Below are 16,073 nucleotides of genomic sequence, written 5' to 3'. Positions count from 1 at the left end.
TCCTTCCCAAAGAGGGCAAAGACTCCAGCCTGCCCATGTTCTTCTGTTCCAAGTGGAGTGTGGAAAAAGTAGTGGACTACGCTGCCTCTCTGGCCAGCCTCAAGAACAACAACAATATACTAACAGCTAATCTAAAAGAAAACAGCCACTAGCAGCAGGCTCCAAGTAGACAAACCTATTCTACTGTTATCATCATAAAAATTCATTTGGTTTTCCAGACAGAGTGGACCTATTTCAACGTCTTCCTTCCCAAAGAGGGCAAAGACTCCAGCCTGCCCATGTTCTTCTGTTCCAAGTGGAGTGTGGAAAAAGTAGTGGACTACGCTGCCTCACTGGCCAGCCTCAAGAACAACAACAATATACTAACAGCTAATCTAAAAGAAAACAGCCATTAGCAGCAGGCTCCAAGTAGACAAACCTATTCTACTGTTATCATCATACAAATACGAATCAACATTCAAATCAACATTTATTATAACGTGTAGTTTCACAATCATGTTTGTCACAATACATTTCACAAAAAAACAAATCCTGACTCACTAGATCTATTGGAGTCATTTGAATACTATGAAGATGTTTTTATTTATGATTAATAAAGCTGTAGATTGTTTGGTGAAGTCATGACCTGGAAGAGGGGTTCCAATTGTCACTTTTCTAGCACTCCTACTGTTGAGTAACGCTTCACTTATTTGGAATTCACTTTTTGAATCAGGGAATTGGGAATTTAGTACAGATATTGATTAAAGCCAAACATTCCATGCAAGTGGATCTTAGCAAGAACCAATTCTTGGCTGGCTATTTATTTAATGCACAGCTGCTCTCAACAGACCCAGGTGGGACTTGAACCCACAATCCCCAGCTCCGGAGGCTGATGACTTATCCATTAGGCCACTGGATCTCTTATTCCCAACAGAAAATCACATCTCGGTGGGGCAAACATACTGGAAAAGTTTTGACGCATGCCAGCAAAGCCATTACACAAGACAATACAACATTAAAGAATACGTTCATTGCACTATAACGGTGACAAACGGTACCCACAAACAGTTAGGCCCTATATAAAGCTTTCCCAACAGCAGAGCTTTCTTTTCAGCACCAAAACATCCTTACCACTGCTACACCTGGCTATCAGCGGAGCCTTGTCTGGCAACGAAACAGTTCATTCAGCCTCGTTTACTGCCTTTTTAAAAAAACATACTGTAGCTGATATGGCTGACTTGCTTAAACAAATGTGGTTCCTACTGACAATTGAGATGTACAATCTATGCTGGGGACAATAAAAGGCCACTTTAAAATGTGCAGTTTTTTCACAAAACACAAAGCCACAGATGTCTCAAGTTTTGAAATGAAAAACGAGTTGAAAATACATTATATACAGTATAAAGCAGGGGTGCAACTTTAGTTTTAGAAATGGGGGGGACATAACTATTATTATTTTTTATTTTTTCACCAGTTGGATAAACACTCCAAACAGCCTATCCGACTGCTTGGAGGTGTCCGCATGGTCCTAAAGCATACCGTAGCCTCGTTTTGTATCACCTTCCAATGATAAAACTAGGGGGGACAAAAATGTAATTTCAGAATGAGGGGGTTGGGGACAGGACATGTACTCCCCTGATTTAAAGAATCAGTGTATTTTGGGGGGTTTTACATTTTATTATATTTTATATACAAGTCTACATCTTATTCATTTGTTTTTCCAGACAGAGTGGACCTATTTCAACGTCTTCCTTCCCAAAGAGGGCAAAGACTCCAGCCTGCCCATGTTCTTCTGTTCCAAGTGGAGTGTGGAAAAAGTAGTGGACTACGCTGCCTCTCTGGCCAGCCTCAAGAACAACAACAATATACTAACAGCTAATCTAAAAGAAAACAGCCACTAGCAGCAGGCTCCAAGTAGACAAACCTATTCTACTGTTATCATCATAAAAATTCCTTTGGTTTTCCAGACAGAGTGGACCTATTTCAACGTCTTCCTTCCCAAAGAGGGCAAAGACTCCAGCCTGCCCATGTTCTTCTGTTCCAAGTGGAGTGTGGAAAAAGTAGTGGACTACGCTGCCTCACTGGCCAGCCTCAAGAACAACAACAATATACTAACAGCTAATCTAAAAGAAAACAGCCATTAGCAGCAGGCTCCAAGTAGACAAACCTATTCTACTGTTATCATCATACAAATACGAATCAACATTCAAATCAACATTTATTATAACGTGTAGTTTCACAATCATGTTTGTCACAATACATTTCACAAAAAAACAAATCCTGACTCACTAGATCTATTGGAGTCATTTGAATACTATGAAGATGTTTTTATTTATAAAGCTGTAGATTGTTTGGTGAAGTCATGACCTGGAAGAGGGGTTCCAATTGTCACTTTTCTAGCACTCCTACTGTTGAGTAACGCTTCACTTATTTGGAATTCACTATTTGAATCAGGGAATTGGGAATTTAGTACAGATATTGATTAAAGCTAAACATTCCATGCAAGTGGATCTTAACAACAACCAATTCTTGGCTGGCCACTTATTTAATGCACAGCTGCTCTCAACAGACCCAGGTGGGACTTGAACCCACAATCCCCAGCTCCGGAGGCTGATGCCTTATCCATTAGGCCACTGGATCTCTTATTCCCAACAGAAAATTACATCTCGGTGGGGCAAACATACTGGAAAAGTTTTGACGCATGCCAGCAAAGCCATTACACAAGACAATACAACATTAAAGAATACGTTCATTGCACTATAACGGTGACAAACGGTACCCACAAACAGTTAGGCCCTATATAAAGCTTTCCCAACAGCAGAGCTTTCTTTTCAGCACCAAAACATCCTTACCACTGCTATACCTGGCTATCAGCGGAGCCTTGTCTGGCAACGAAACAGTTCATTCAGCCTCGTTTACTGCCTTTTTAAAAAAACATACTGTAGCTGATATGGCTGACTTGCTTAAACAAATGTGGTTCCTACTGACAATTGAGATGTACAATCTATGCTGGGGACAATAAAAGGCCACTTTAAAATGTGCAGTTTTTTCACAAAACACAAAGCCACAGATGTCTCAAGTTTTGAAATGAAAAATGAGTTGAAAATACATTATATACAGTACAAAGCAGGGGTGCAACTTTGGTTTTCGAAATGGGGGGGACATAACTATTATTATTTTTTCACCAGTTGGATAAACACTCCAAACAGCCTATCCGACTGCTTGGAGGTGTCTGCATGGTCCTAAAGCATACCGTAGCCATGTTTTGTATCACATTCCAATGATAAAACTAGGGGGGACAAAAATGTAATTTCAGAATGAGGGGGTTGGGGATAGGACATGTACTCCCCTGATTTAAAGAATCAGTGTATTTTTGGGGGTTTTACATTTTATTATATTTTATATACAAGTCTACATCTTATTCATTTGTTTTTCCAGACAGAGTGGACCTATTTCAACGTCTTCCTTCCCAAAGAGGGCAAAGACTCCAGCCTGCCCATGTTCTTCTGTTCCAAGTGGAGTGTGGAAAAAGTAGTGGACTACGCTGCCTCTCTGGCCAGCCTCAAGAACAACAACAATATACTAACAGCTAATCTAAAAGAAAACAGCCACTAGCAGCAAGCTCCAAGTAGACAAACCTATTCTACTGTCATCATCATACAAATATGAATCAACATTCAAATCAACATTTATTATAACGTTTAGTTTCACAATCATGTTTGTCACAATACATTTCACAAAAAAACAAATCCTGACTCACTAGATCTATTGGAGTCATTTGAATACTATGAAGATGTTTTTATTTATGATTAATAAAGCTGTAGATTGTTTGGTGAAGTCATGACCTGGAAGAGGGGTTCCAATTGTCACTTTTCTAGCACTCCTACTGTTGAGTAACGCTTCACTTATTTGGAATTCACTATTTGAATCAGGGAATTTAGTACAGATATTGATTAAAGCTAAACATTCCATGCAAGTGGATCTTAGCAAGAAGAAAGTATTGGCTGGCCATTTACTTAATGCACAGCTGCTCTCAACAGACCCAGGTGGGACTTGAACCCACAATCCCCAGCTCCGGAGGCTGATGCCTTATCCATTAGGCCACTGGATCTCTTATTCCCAACAGAAAATTACATCTCGGTGGGGCAAACATACTGGAAAAGTTTTGACGCATGCCAGCAAAGCCATTACACAAGACAATACAACATTAACCAGTTAGAGCTCTAGGGGCGCTATTTCATTTTTGGATAAAAAACGTTCCCGTTTTAAGCGCGATATTTTGTCACGAAAAGATGCTCGACTATGCATATTCTTGACAGTTTTGGAAAGAAAACACTCTGAAGTTTCAGAATCTGCAAAGATTTTGTCTGTAAGTGCCCCAGAACTCATTCTACAGGCGAAACCAAGATGATGCATCACCCAGGAATTAGCAGAATTTCTGAAGCTCTGTTTTCCATTCTCTCCTTATATGGCTGTGATTGCGCAACGAATGAGCCTACACTTTCTGTCGTTCGCCCAAGGTCTTAGCAGCATTGTGACGTATTTGTAGGCATATCATTGGAAGATTGACCATAAGAGACTACATTTTCCAAGTGTCCGCCTGGTGTCCTGCGTCGAATTCGGTGCGCAATTGCCAGCTGCTTCAACTTTACCATTTGATTCAGGGGAGAAAGCATGTGTCCAAGAACGATGTATCAATGAAGAGATATGTGAAAAACACCTTGATGATTGATTCTAAACAACGTTTGCCATGTTTTCAGTCGATATTATGGAGTTAATTTGGAAAAAAGTTTGCGTTTTGAGGACTGAATTGATGGATTTTTTTTGGTAGCCAAATGTGATGTATAAAACGGAGCTATTTCTAATACACAAGGAATCTTTTTGGAAAAACTGAGCATCTGCTATCTAACTGAGAGTATCCTCATTGAAAACATCAGAAGTTCTTCAAAGGTAAATGATTTTATTTGAAGGCTTTTATGTTTTTGTTAATGTTGCGTGCTGGATGCTAACGCTAATGCTAACGCTAAATGCTAACGCGAAATGCTAACTCTAGCTAGCTACTTTTACACAAATTATTGTTTTCCTATGGTTGAGAAGCATATTTTGAAAATCTGAGATGACAGTGTTGTTTACAAAAGGCTAAGCTTGAGAGATGGCATATTTATTTCATTTCATTTGCGATTTTCATAAATAGTTAACGTTGTGTTATGCTAATGAGCTTGCTGATAGATTTACACAATCCTGGATACAGGGGTTTTTTCATAGCTAAACGTGACGCAGAAAACGGAGCGATTTGTCCTAAACAAATAATCTTTCAGGAAAAACTGAACATTTGCTATCTGAGAGTCTCCTCATTGAAAACATCTGAAGTTCTTCAAAGGTAAATTATTTTTTTGAATGCTTTTCTGTTTTTTTGTGTAAATGTTGCCAGCTGAATGCTAATGCTAAATGCTACGTTAGCCATCAATACAGTTACACAAATGCTTGTTTTGCAATGGTTGAGAAGCATATTTTGAAAATCTGAGATGACAGTGTTGTTAACAAAAGGCTAAGCTTGAGAGCTAGCATATTTATTTCATTTAATTTGCGATTTTCATGAATAGTTAACGTTGCGTTATGGTAATGAGCTTGAGTCTGTATTCACGAACCCGGATCCGGGATGGGGAGATCAGAAAGGTTAAAGAATACGTTCATTGCACTATAACGGTGACAAACGGTACCCACAAACAGTTAGGCCCTATATAAAGCTTTCCCAACAGCAGAGCTTTCTTTTCAGCACCAAAACATCCTTACCACTGCTATACCTGGCTATCAGCGGAGCCTTGTCTGGCAACGAAACAGTTCATTCAGCCTCGTTTACTGCCTTTTTTAAAAAAACATACTGTAGCTGATATGGCTGACTTGCTTAAACAAATGTGGTTCCTACTGACAATTGAGATGTACAATCTATGCTGGGGACAATAAAAGGCCACTTTAAAATGTGCAGTTTTTTCACAAAACACAAAGCCACAGATGTCTCAAGTTTTGAAATGAAAAACGAGTTGAAAATACATTATATACAGTACAAAGCAGGGGTGCAACTTTGGTTTTCGAAATGGGGGGGACATAACTATTATTATTTTTTATTTTTCCACCAGTTGGATAAACACTCCAAACAGCCTATCCGACTGCTTGGATGTGTCCGCATGGTCCTAAAGCATACCGTAGCCTCGTTTTGTATCACATTCCAATGATAAAACTATGGGGTACAAAAATGTAATTTCAGAATGAGGGGGTTGGGGACAGGACATGTACTCCCCTGATTTAAAGAATCAGTGTCTTTTTGGGGGTTTTGCATTTTATTATATTTTATATACAAGTCTACATCATATTCCTTTGGTTTTCCAGACAGAGTGGACCTATTTCAACGTCTTCCTTCCCAAAGAGGGCAAAGACTCCAGCCTGCCCATGTTCTTCTGTTCCAAGTGGAGTGTGGAAAAAGTAGTGGACTACGCTGCCTCACTGGCCAGCCTCAAGAACAACAACAATATACTAACAGCTAATCTAAAAGAAAACAGCCACTAGCAGCAGGCTCCAAGTAGACAAACCTATTCTACTGTTATCATCATACAAATACGAATCAACATTCAAATCAACATTTATTATAACGTGTAGTTTCACAATCATGTTTGTCACAATACATTTCACAAAAAAACAAATCCTGACTCACTAGATCTATTGGAGTCATTTGAATACTATGAAGATGTTTTTATTTATGATTAATAAAGCTGTAGATTGTTTGGTGAAGTCATGACCTGGAAGAGGGGTTCCAATTGTCACTTTTCTAGCACTCCTACTGTTGAGTAACGCTTCACTTATTTGGAATTCACTATTTGAATCAGGGAATTGGGAATTTAGTACAGATATTGATTAAAGCTAAACATTCCATGCAAGTGGATCTTAGCAAGAACCAAGTCTTGGCTGGCCACTTATTTAATGCACAGCTGCTCTCAACAGACCCAGGTGGGACTTGAACCCACAATCCCCAGCTCCGGAGGCTGATGCCTTATCCATTAGGCCACTGGATCTCTTATTCCCAACAGAAAATTACATCTCGGTGGGGCAAACATACTGGAAAAGTTTTGACGCATGCCAGCAAAGCCATTACACAAGACAATACAACATTAAAGAATACGTTCATTGCACTATAACGGTGACAAACGGTACCCACAAACAGTTAGGCCCTATATAAAGCTTTCCCAACAGCAGAGCTTTCTTTTCAGCACCAAAACATCCTTACCACTGCTATACCTGGCTATCAGCGGAGCCTTGTCTGGCAACGAAACAGTTCATTCAGCCTTGTTTACTGCCTTTTTAAAAAAACATACTGTAGCTGATATGGCTGACTTGCTTAAACAAATGTGGTTCCTACTGACAATTGAGATGTACAATCTATGCTGGGGACAATAAAAGGCCACTTTAAAATGTGCAGTTTTTTCACAAAACACAAAGCCACAGATGTCTCAAGTTTTGAAATGAAAAATGAGTTGAAAATACATTATATACAGTACAAAGCAGGGGTGCAACTTTGGTTTTCGAAATGGGGGGGACATAACTATTATTATTTTTTCACCAGTTGGATAAACACTCCAAACAGCCTATCCGACTGCTTGGAGGTGTCTGCATGGTCCTAAAGCATACCGTAGCCATGTTTTGTATCACATTCCAATGATAAAACTAGGGGGGACAAAAATGTAATTTCAGAATGAGGGGGTTGGGGATAGGACATGTACTCCCCTGATTTAAAGAATCAGTGTATTTTTGGGGGTTTTACATTTTATTATATTTTATATACAAGTCTACATCTTATTCATTTGTTTTTCCAGACAGAGTGGACCTATTTCAACGTCTTCCTTCCCAAAGAGGGCAAAGACTCCAGCCTGCCCATGTTCTTCTGTTCCAAGTGGAGTGTGGAAAAAGTAGTGGACTACGCTGCCTCTCTGGCCAGCCTCAAGAACAACAACAATATACTAACAGCTAATCTAAAAGAAAACAGCCACTAGCAGCAAGCTCCAAGTAGACAAACCTATTCTACTGTCATCATCATACAAATATGAATCAACATTCAAATCAACATTTATTATAACGTTTAGTTTCACAATCATGTTTGTCACAATACATTTCACAAAAAAACAAATCCTGACTCACTAGATCTATTGGAGTCATTTGAATACTATGAAGATGTTTTTATTTATGATTAATAAAGCTGTAGATTGTTTGGTGAAGTCATGACCTGGAAGAGGGGTTCCAATTGTCACTTTTCTAGCACTCCTACTGTTGAGTAACGCTTCACTTATTTGGAATTCACTATTTGAATCAGGGAATTTAGTACAGATATTGATTAAAGCTAAACATTCCATGCAAGTGGATCTTAGCAAGAACCAAGTATTGGCTGGCCATTTACTTAATGCACAGCTGCTCTCAACAGACCCAGGTGGGACTTGAACCCACAATCCCCAGCTCCGGAGGCTGATGCCTTATCCATTAGGCCACTGGATCTCTTATTCCCAACAGAAAATTACATCTCGGTGGGGCAAACATACTGGAAAAGTTTTGACGCATGACAGCAAAGCCATTACACAAGACAATACAACATTAAAGAATACGTTCATTGCACTATAACGGTGACAAACGGTACCCACAAACAGTTAGGCCCTATATAAAGCTTTCCCAACAGCAGAGCTTTCTTTTCAGCACCAAAACATCCTTACCACTGCTATACCTGGCTATCAGCGGAGCCTTGTCTGGCAACGAAACAGTTCATTCAGCCTCGTTTACTGCCTTTTTAAAAAAACATACTGTAGCTGATATGGCTGACTTGCTTAAACAAATGTGGTTCCTACTGACAATTGAGATGTACAATCTATGCTGGGGACAATAAAAGGCCACTTTAAAATGTGCAGTTTTTTCACAAAACACAAAGCCACAGATGTCTCAAGTTTTGAAATGAAAAACGAGTTGAAAATACATTATATACAGTACAAAGCAGGGGTGCAACTTTGGTTTTCGAAATGGGGGGGACATAACTATTATTATTTTTTATTTTTCCACCAGTTGGATAAACACTCCAAACAGCCTATCCGACTGCTTGGAGGTGTCCGCATGGTCCTAAAGCATACCGTAGCCTCGTTTTGTATCACATTCCAATGATAAAACTATGGGGGACAAAAATGTAATTTCAGAATGAGGGGGTTGGGGACAGGACATGTACTCCCCTGATTTAAAGAATCAGTGTCTTTTTGGGGGTTTTGCATTTTATTATATTTTATATACAAGTCTACATCATATTCCTTTGGTTTTCCAGACAGAGTGGACCTATTTCAACGTCTTCCTTCCCAAAGAGGGCAAAGACTCCAGCCTGCCCATGTTCTTCTGTTCCAAGTGGAGTGTGGAAAAAGTAGTGGACTACGCTGCCTCACTGGCCAGCCTCAAGAACAACAACAATATACTAACAGCTAATCTAAAAGAAAACAGCCACTAGCAGCAGGCTCCAAGTAGACAAACCTATTCTACTGTTATCATCATACAAATACGAATCAACATTCAAATCAACATTTATTATAACGTGTAGTTTCACAATCATGTTTGTCACAATACATTTCACAAAAAAACAAATCCTGACTCACTAGATCTATTGGAGTCATTTGAATACTATGAAGATGTTTTTATTTATGATTAATAAAGCTGTAGATTGTTTGGTGAAGTCATGACCTGGAAGAGGCGTTCCAATTGTCACTTTTCTAGCACTCCTACTGTTGAGTAACGCTTCACTTATTTGGAATTCACTATTTGAATCAGGGAATTGAGTACAGATATTCCATGCAAGTGGATCTTAGCAAGAACCAAGTCTTGGCTAGCCATTTATTTAATGCACAGCTGCTCTCAACAGACCCAGGTGGGACTTGAACCCACAATCCCCAGCTCCGGAGGCTGATGCCTTATCCATTAGGCCACTGGATCTCTTATTCCCAACAGAAAATTACATCTCGGTGGGGCAAACATACTGGAAAAGTTTTGACGCATGCCAGCAAAGCCATTACACAAGACAATACAACATTAAAGAATACGTTCATTGCACTATAACGGTGACAAACGGTACCCACAAACAGTTAGGCCCTATATAAAGCTTTCCCAACTGCAGAGCTTTCTTTTCAGCACCAAAACATCCTTACCACTGCTACACCTGGCTATCAGCGGAGCCTTGTCTGGCAACGAAACAGTTCATTCAGCCTCGTTTACTGCCTTTTTAAAAAAACATACTGTAGCTGATATGGCTGACTTGCTTAAACAAATGTGGTTCCTACTGACAATTGAGATGTACAATCTATGCTGGGGACAATAAAAGGCCACTTTAAAATGTGCAGTTTTTTCACAAAACACAAAGCCACAGATGTCTCAAGTTTTGAAATGAAAAACGAGTTGAAAATACATTATATACAGTATAAAGCAGGGGTGCAACTTTAGTTTTCGAAATGGGGGGACATAACTATTATTATTTTTTATTTTTTCACCAGTTGGATAAACGGTACCCACAAACAGTTAGGCCCTATATAAAGCTTTCCCAACAGCAGAGCTTTCTTTTCAGCACCAAAACATCCTTACCACTGCTACACCTGGCTATCAGCGGAGCCTTGTCTGGCAACGAAACAGTTCATTCAGCCTCGTTTACTGCCTTTTTAAAAAAACATACTGTAGCTGATATGGCTGACTTGCTTAAACAAATGTGGTTCCTACTGACAATTGAGATGTACAATCTATGCTGGGGACAATAAAAGGCCACTTTAAAATGTGCAGTTTTTTCACAAAACACAAAGCCACAGATGTCTCAAGTTTTGAAATGAAAAACGAGTTGAAAATACATTATATACAGTATAACCAGGGGTGCAACTTTAGTTTTCGAAATGGGGGGGACATAACTATTATTATTTTTTATTTTTTCACCAGTTGGATAAACACTCCAAACAGCCTATCCGACTGCTTGGAGGTGTCCGCATGGTCCTAAAGCATATCGTAGCCTCGTTTTGTATCACATTCCAATGATAAAACTATGGGGGACAAAAATGTAATTTCAGAATGAGGGGGTTGGGGACAGGACATGTACTCCCCTGATTTAAAGAATCAGTGTCTTTTTGGGGGTTTTGCATTTTATTATATTTTATATACAGTCTACATCTTATTAATTTTGTGAATGAAGCAACGCCACTGGTTACATCAATGCATGATCCTTGTAAAAGCAGGTACATTCTCAGTACTTGTTCAGACTGATCTAATTTCCAACATTATTTTAATCTGTCAAGCAAGCTAATTACACTACCCACTGTTTTGTCATTTAAAGAAATATTCTTCCATTTAACTTTTTTTTTTTAGCTGTTCTAGATTAGTTGACCCCAACGTTTATTACATTGTGCCCATGAAACATTAGGTTCCTGGAACGTCTTGGTCAAATTCAGAAGGATAATAATACCAACACCATCTCTAGGGGGGGGGGGGGGGGTGCAGGGTTGCCCACCCCAAAATATCATGTTGCCCTAAAAATGTCATGTTAAACCGTTAAAATTGCAGTCAGCAAGCCTTGAAACAGTGAAAAAGACATATCATCCTAGAACAGGTCACGATTATTAATACTATTTTCAAACGTAGTGTTCGCACATCCAATAACTTGCAAAGAATAAACTCATGAAATAAAGATCGATACCGGCATGCTGATGCTGCAGTTTATCTATGCTGGTAACTATATTTATTTCTTAAGGATATTAATAATACTACATGGTGTTATGGTGTTCATTCCATCTTTATATTTGTAATAGTTTTAATATGTCAATAAACTGTATGTTTGCCATCTTCCCGATTGAACCTACAGATATGACACACAAATGTGCACTCCTGTAATCTCTCAGCTATATTTGTGTGTTTAGGCCGGGATTCAATCCGATTCACGCTTTGTCGAAAACACACCATTTAAAGGTCATTTCTGATTTAGCTGACATGCGCAGCTTCTGCCGGGAATGTGGACTCCGCGAACACGGGAGCATTGTATCTCTTAATTCCCACCCTGCATGCCCTATCCCAGCCACCATCCCAGGAGGATTTAGGCAGAGATTCGATTCAAACCACCCTTTTAGGTTATAAACATTTTAAATGCGATTTTCCTGTATTTTGTAGACCGATTTAACTGTAAATGGTGCAAATGTCAGCAAAAAAATTGAATTACCTTTAAATGTCAAGTTCGCTATTACGCAGATCTATCGCTGATCGGATTGAATCCCGGCCTTAGCAACATGACTTTTGATCACACCAGACCATACACTCTAGTAGTGTTTCCATAGCTTTTAATATCCTGTTCAATCTGACCCACCAGCACCCCCACTAAACATACAACACCTACTTCAGTGAGCAGCAGATAACTGGTAATTGAACTGACAGGAGGAAAGCTGCCATTCTAGACTGGGGAAACCGGAGAAGATCAATGGTGGACCTCTGCCCACGCTCTGTGTAGGCCACGATTTATGATCAATCTCATTAACAAAAAACACCATGGCACAAACGGTCAACACTGTTAATCATCCTGCAAGCAAGATTTCCTCAGTCAACTAAGAAATGTACGGTGTAAATATTCGGACAGCCTGCCTCACACCATAATAGTGCAATTCAACAACAGCTTTAGATTCTTTAGATGATTTCTTGGCAGAGTGGACGTTCTGATCACTGATCTTGAAAAGGACAAGATGAGTGTTAACGTGGATTTGTATGTCTCTCCTTCTCTGTCTCACCGCACATACAGAAATGTAGATGGAGGGAGCCAATAGCATGTTCATGTTTGTCTCATACCTGTTGACATGACACTAATGGGCAAAGAGTCCCTATGGGCTCTGGTCAACGGTAGTGCACTATAAAGGGAATACGTTTCCATTTTCACTATCCGTCCACAGCTGTAGCCTCTCCTATAGCGTTGTCAGACACACAGCATAGGTTAATGAGACTGCTATGTGACGTTCTGACTTCATTCGTGTGAAATGAGTGTGTGGTGAAACTTGCCGAGGCAAGAGTTTGCGGATTTCACCAAACGTTGAGAAAGGCCTATGACGTCTTTAGCCCAGATTGGGAGAGGAGAAGGCCAGTGGTTCTGGACGATCAGGGATCAGACCCAATATCCATCTGATCTAATGTTTTTATGCTAAAGGGGCACAACATAATCTATGGGGAACAACATGTGTTCTCATTATATGTGTATTTGTTCTTTTTAGCTACTTGTGTGGTTGATGTTTTTGGATATACCGTATAAAAACCTATTCAGCTGCTCTTCGTATCTGGCATAATAGAGTCTTATTCTTTTTGTAAAATGATGGCCTCGTATTTTGGGAGCAAACAAATATGAATTATTAACAGCAGTTCAAATGCATTTTTGGACATGACTTCACAGCTGCTCAAACCTTGGGCAAAATCTGATAGTGGTTGAGCATCTGGTGGAAGCTTCTATTTTTTCTGTTGCAAATGAGAGCTCCTCGTCAGAAATCAATAATATGCAATATGCATCTTCAAGCATTAAGCCACACCTGAGCCATGATTACACATCCTCCGGTAGTAATGTGGTCATTATCACAGCCATCCTCTCTTGTTGGGTGAGCTCTTACTTACGTCATAGCATCTGATCACCTTCAACAGGGCAATAATGGCTGTCCTAATCTATGGAGGAGAACCAAACTGCCTTCCCCCAAAGTGAATAGTGCATCACCCATACTAAACAGGCCAATGAAGTACTACAATATCCAACAAGAGCTTTGAATTAAGAGCTTAGAATTATAGATAATGCCACTGTCTCAATTATGTGCTAATGAATTCTGACATTTTTTCAAACATTTTTTTGTGGGGACAGATTTTTTCTTCCAATCTACACCAATAATATTTAATCAAGGGGAGACCAGGTGTGTCTCTTTTGTATCTGATCTTTATTTATAGATATCCTCTCACTGGACCTACTGTAGTCATGGGCCTGAGGCCAAAACTACCATCACATTTTTGACCTTTCAGTTTTTTAACATCTCCTCCTCAACCGGACTGCCGCCTGTGACTCATCTCTCTCACCGAGCTGTGCTTTTGTCACCACATGATTTCATCATGTTTGAACACTATGTTTGGACCTCTGCAAACTTATTGAGACCACACCCAAAAGAGAGGTGAAAATGGTGCCGAAGAATAGGGCTGCCGTCTTATCGGCTCTTAATCAACCATGCTATTTTGTTTGTTTTTTCGCGTTGTTTGTAACTTGTTTTGTACATAATGTTGCTGCTACCGTCTCTTATGACCGAAAAGAGCTTCTGGACCTCAAATTGGACGAGGAGTTCTTCTTCAATGAGTCGGACGCGAGAGATATACTACAGGCACCCGACAAGGCCCAGATCCCTGTGATTCGATGGAAAAGTAAACGTAGGTTTCGCAGAAAGAGATCAGGATGCCTTGTGAGGATCAAACGACGAGTGGCTAATGTGCCTTTGCCTTCCGTTCTGCTAGCTAACGTTCAATCACTGGAAAATAAATGTGACCAACTTAAAGCACGTACATCCTACCAACGGGACATTAAAAACTGTAATATCTTATGTTTCACAGAGTCATGGCTGAACGACGACAATAAGAACATAGTGCCTTGCGAAAGTATTCGGCCCCCTTGAACTTTGCGACCTTTTGCCACATTTCAGGCTTCAAACATAAAGATATAAAACTGTATTTTTTTGTGAAGAATCAACAACAAGTGGGACACAATCATGAAGTGGAACGACATTTATTGGATATTTCCAACCTTTTTAACAAATCAAAAACGGTAAAATTGGACGTGCAAAATTATTCAGCCCCCTTAAGTTAATACTTTGTAGCGCCACCTTTTTGCTGCGATTACAGCTGTAAGTCGCTTGGGGTATGTCTCTATCAGTTTTGCACATCGAGAGACTGAAATGTTTTCCCATTCCTCCTTGCAAAACAGCTCGAGCTCAGTGAGGTTGGATGGAGAGCATTTGTGAACAGCAGTTTTCAGTTCTTTCCACAGATTCTCGATTGGATTCAGGTCTGGACTTTGACTTGGCCATTCTAACACATGGATGTGTTTATTTTTGAACCATTCCATTGTAGATTTTGCTTTATGTTTTGGATCATTGTCTTGTTGGAAGACAAATCTCCGTCCCAGTCTCAGGTCTTTTGCAGACTCCATCAGGTTTTCTTCCAGAATGGTCCTGTATTTGGCTCCATCCATCTTCCCATCACTTTTAACCATCTTCCCTGTCCCTGCTGAAGAAAAGCAGGCCCAAACCATGATGCTGCCACCACCATGTTTGACAGTGGGGATGGTGTGTTCAGCTGTGTTGCTTTTACGCCAAACATAACTTTTTGCATTGTTGCCAAAAAGTTCAATTTTGGTTTCATCTGACCAGAGCACCTTCTTCCACATGTTTGGTGTGTCTCCCAGGTGGCTTGTGGCAAACTTTAAACAACACTTTTTATGGATATCTTTAAGAAATGGCTTTCTTCTTGCCACTCTTCCATAAAGGCCAGATTTGTGCAATATACCACTGATTGTTGTCCTATGGACAGAGTCTCCCACCTCAGCTGTAGATCTCTGCAGTTCATCCAGAGTGATCATGGGCCTCTTGGCTGCATCTCTGATCAGTCTTCTCCTTGTATGAGCTGAAAGTTTAGAGGGACGGCCAGGTCTTGGTAGACTTGCAGTGGTCTGATACTCCTTCCATTTCAATATTATCGCTTGCACAGTGCTCCTTGGGATGTTTAAAGCTTGGGAAATCTTTTTGTATCCAAATCCGGCTTTAAACTTCTTCACAACAGTATCTCGGACCTGCCTGGTGTGTTCCTTGTTCTTCATGATGCTCTCTGCGCTTATTACGGACCTCTGAGACTATCACAGTGCAGGTGCATTTATACGGAGACTTGATTACACACAGGTGGATTGTATTTATCATCATTAGTCATTTAGGTCAACATTGGATCATTCAGAGATCCTCACTGAACTTCTGGAGAGAGTTTGCTGCACTGAAAGTAAAGGGGCTGAATAA

General features: G+C 39.9%; 1 long non-coding RNA gene and 5 other non-coding genes across 6 annotated transcripts; 1 reads left to right on the top strand and 5 right to left on the bottom strand.

The window, feature by feature from the left end:
• Nucleotides 1-2,546: 2,546 nt before the first annotated feature.
• trnar-ccg (transfer RNA arginine (anticodon CCG)) lies at nt 2,547-2,619 on the bottom strand. Its single transcript has one exon. It is a non-coding gene; the product is annotated as a tRNA-Arg (tRNA).
• A 1,398-nt stretch (nt 2,620-4,017) lies between these two features.
• trnar-ccg (transfer RNA arginine (anticodon CCG)) lies at nt 4,018-4,090 on the bottom strand. The gene has a single exon. It is a non-coding gene; the product is annotated as a tRNA-Arg (tRNA).
• A 106-nt stretch (nt 4,091-4,196) lies between these two features.
• LOC149979557 (uncharacterized) lies at nt 4,197-7,295 on the top strand. The gene is made up of 3 exons (XR_016484454.1): nt 4,197-4,929; nt 5,298-5,359; nt 6,367-7,295. It is a non-coding gene; the product is annotated as an uncharacterized LOC149979557 (long non-coding RNA).
• On the bottom strand, nt 6,974-7,046 carry trnar-ccg (transfer RNA arginine (anticodon CCG)). The gene has a single exon. It is a non-coding gene; the product is annotated as a tRNA-Arg (tRNA).
• A 1,149-nt stretch (nt 7,296-8,444) lies between the features above and the next one.
• trnar-ccg (transfer RNA arginine (anticodon CCG)) lies at nt 8,445-8,517 on the bottom strand. Its single transcript has one exon. It is a non-coding gene; the product is annotated as a tRNA-Arg (tRNA).
• Nucleotides 8,518-9,905: 1,388 nt separating this feature from the next.
• Nucleotides 9,906-9,978, bottom strand: trnar-ccg (transfer RNA arginine (anticodon CCG)). Its single transcript has one exon. It is a non-coding gene; the product is annotated as a tRNA-Arg (tRNA).
• Nucleotides 9,979-16,073: the final 6,095 nt, after the last annotated feature.

Source organism: Oncorhynchus mykiss, chromosome 11, assembly GCF_057628025.1.
Source record: "Oncorhynchus mykiss isolate SJ-2025 chromosome 11, ASM5762802v1, whole genome shotgun sequence".
Taxonomy (NCBI): Eukaryota; Metazoa; Chordata; class Actinopteri; order Salmoniformes; family Salmonidae; genus Oncorhynchus; species Oncorhynchus mykiss.
Note: the sequence above shows the minus strand (reverse complement) of the source record. Positions and strands in the feature narration are given on the sequence as shown.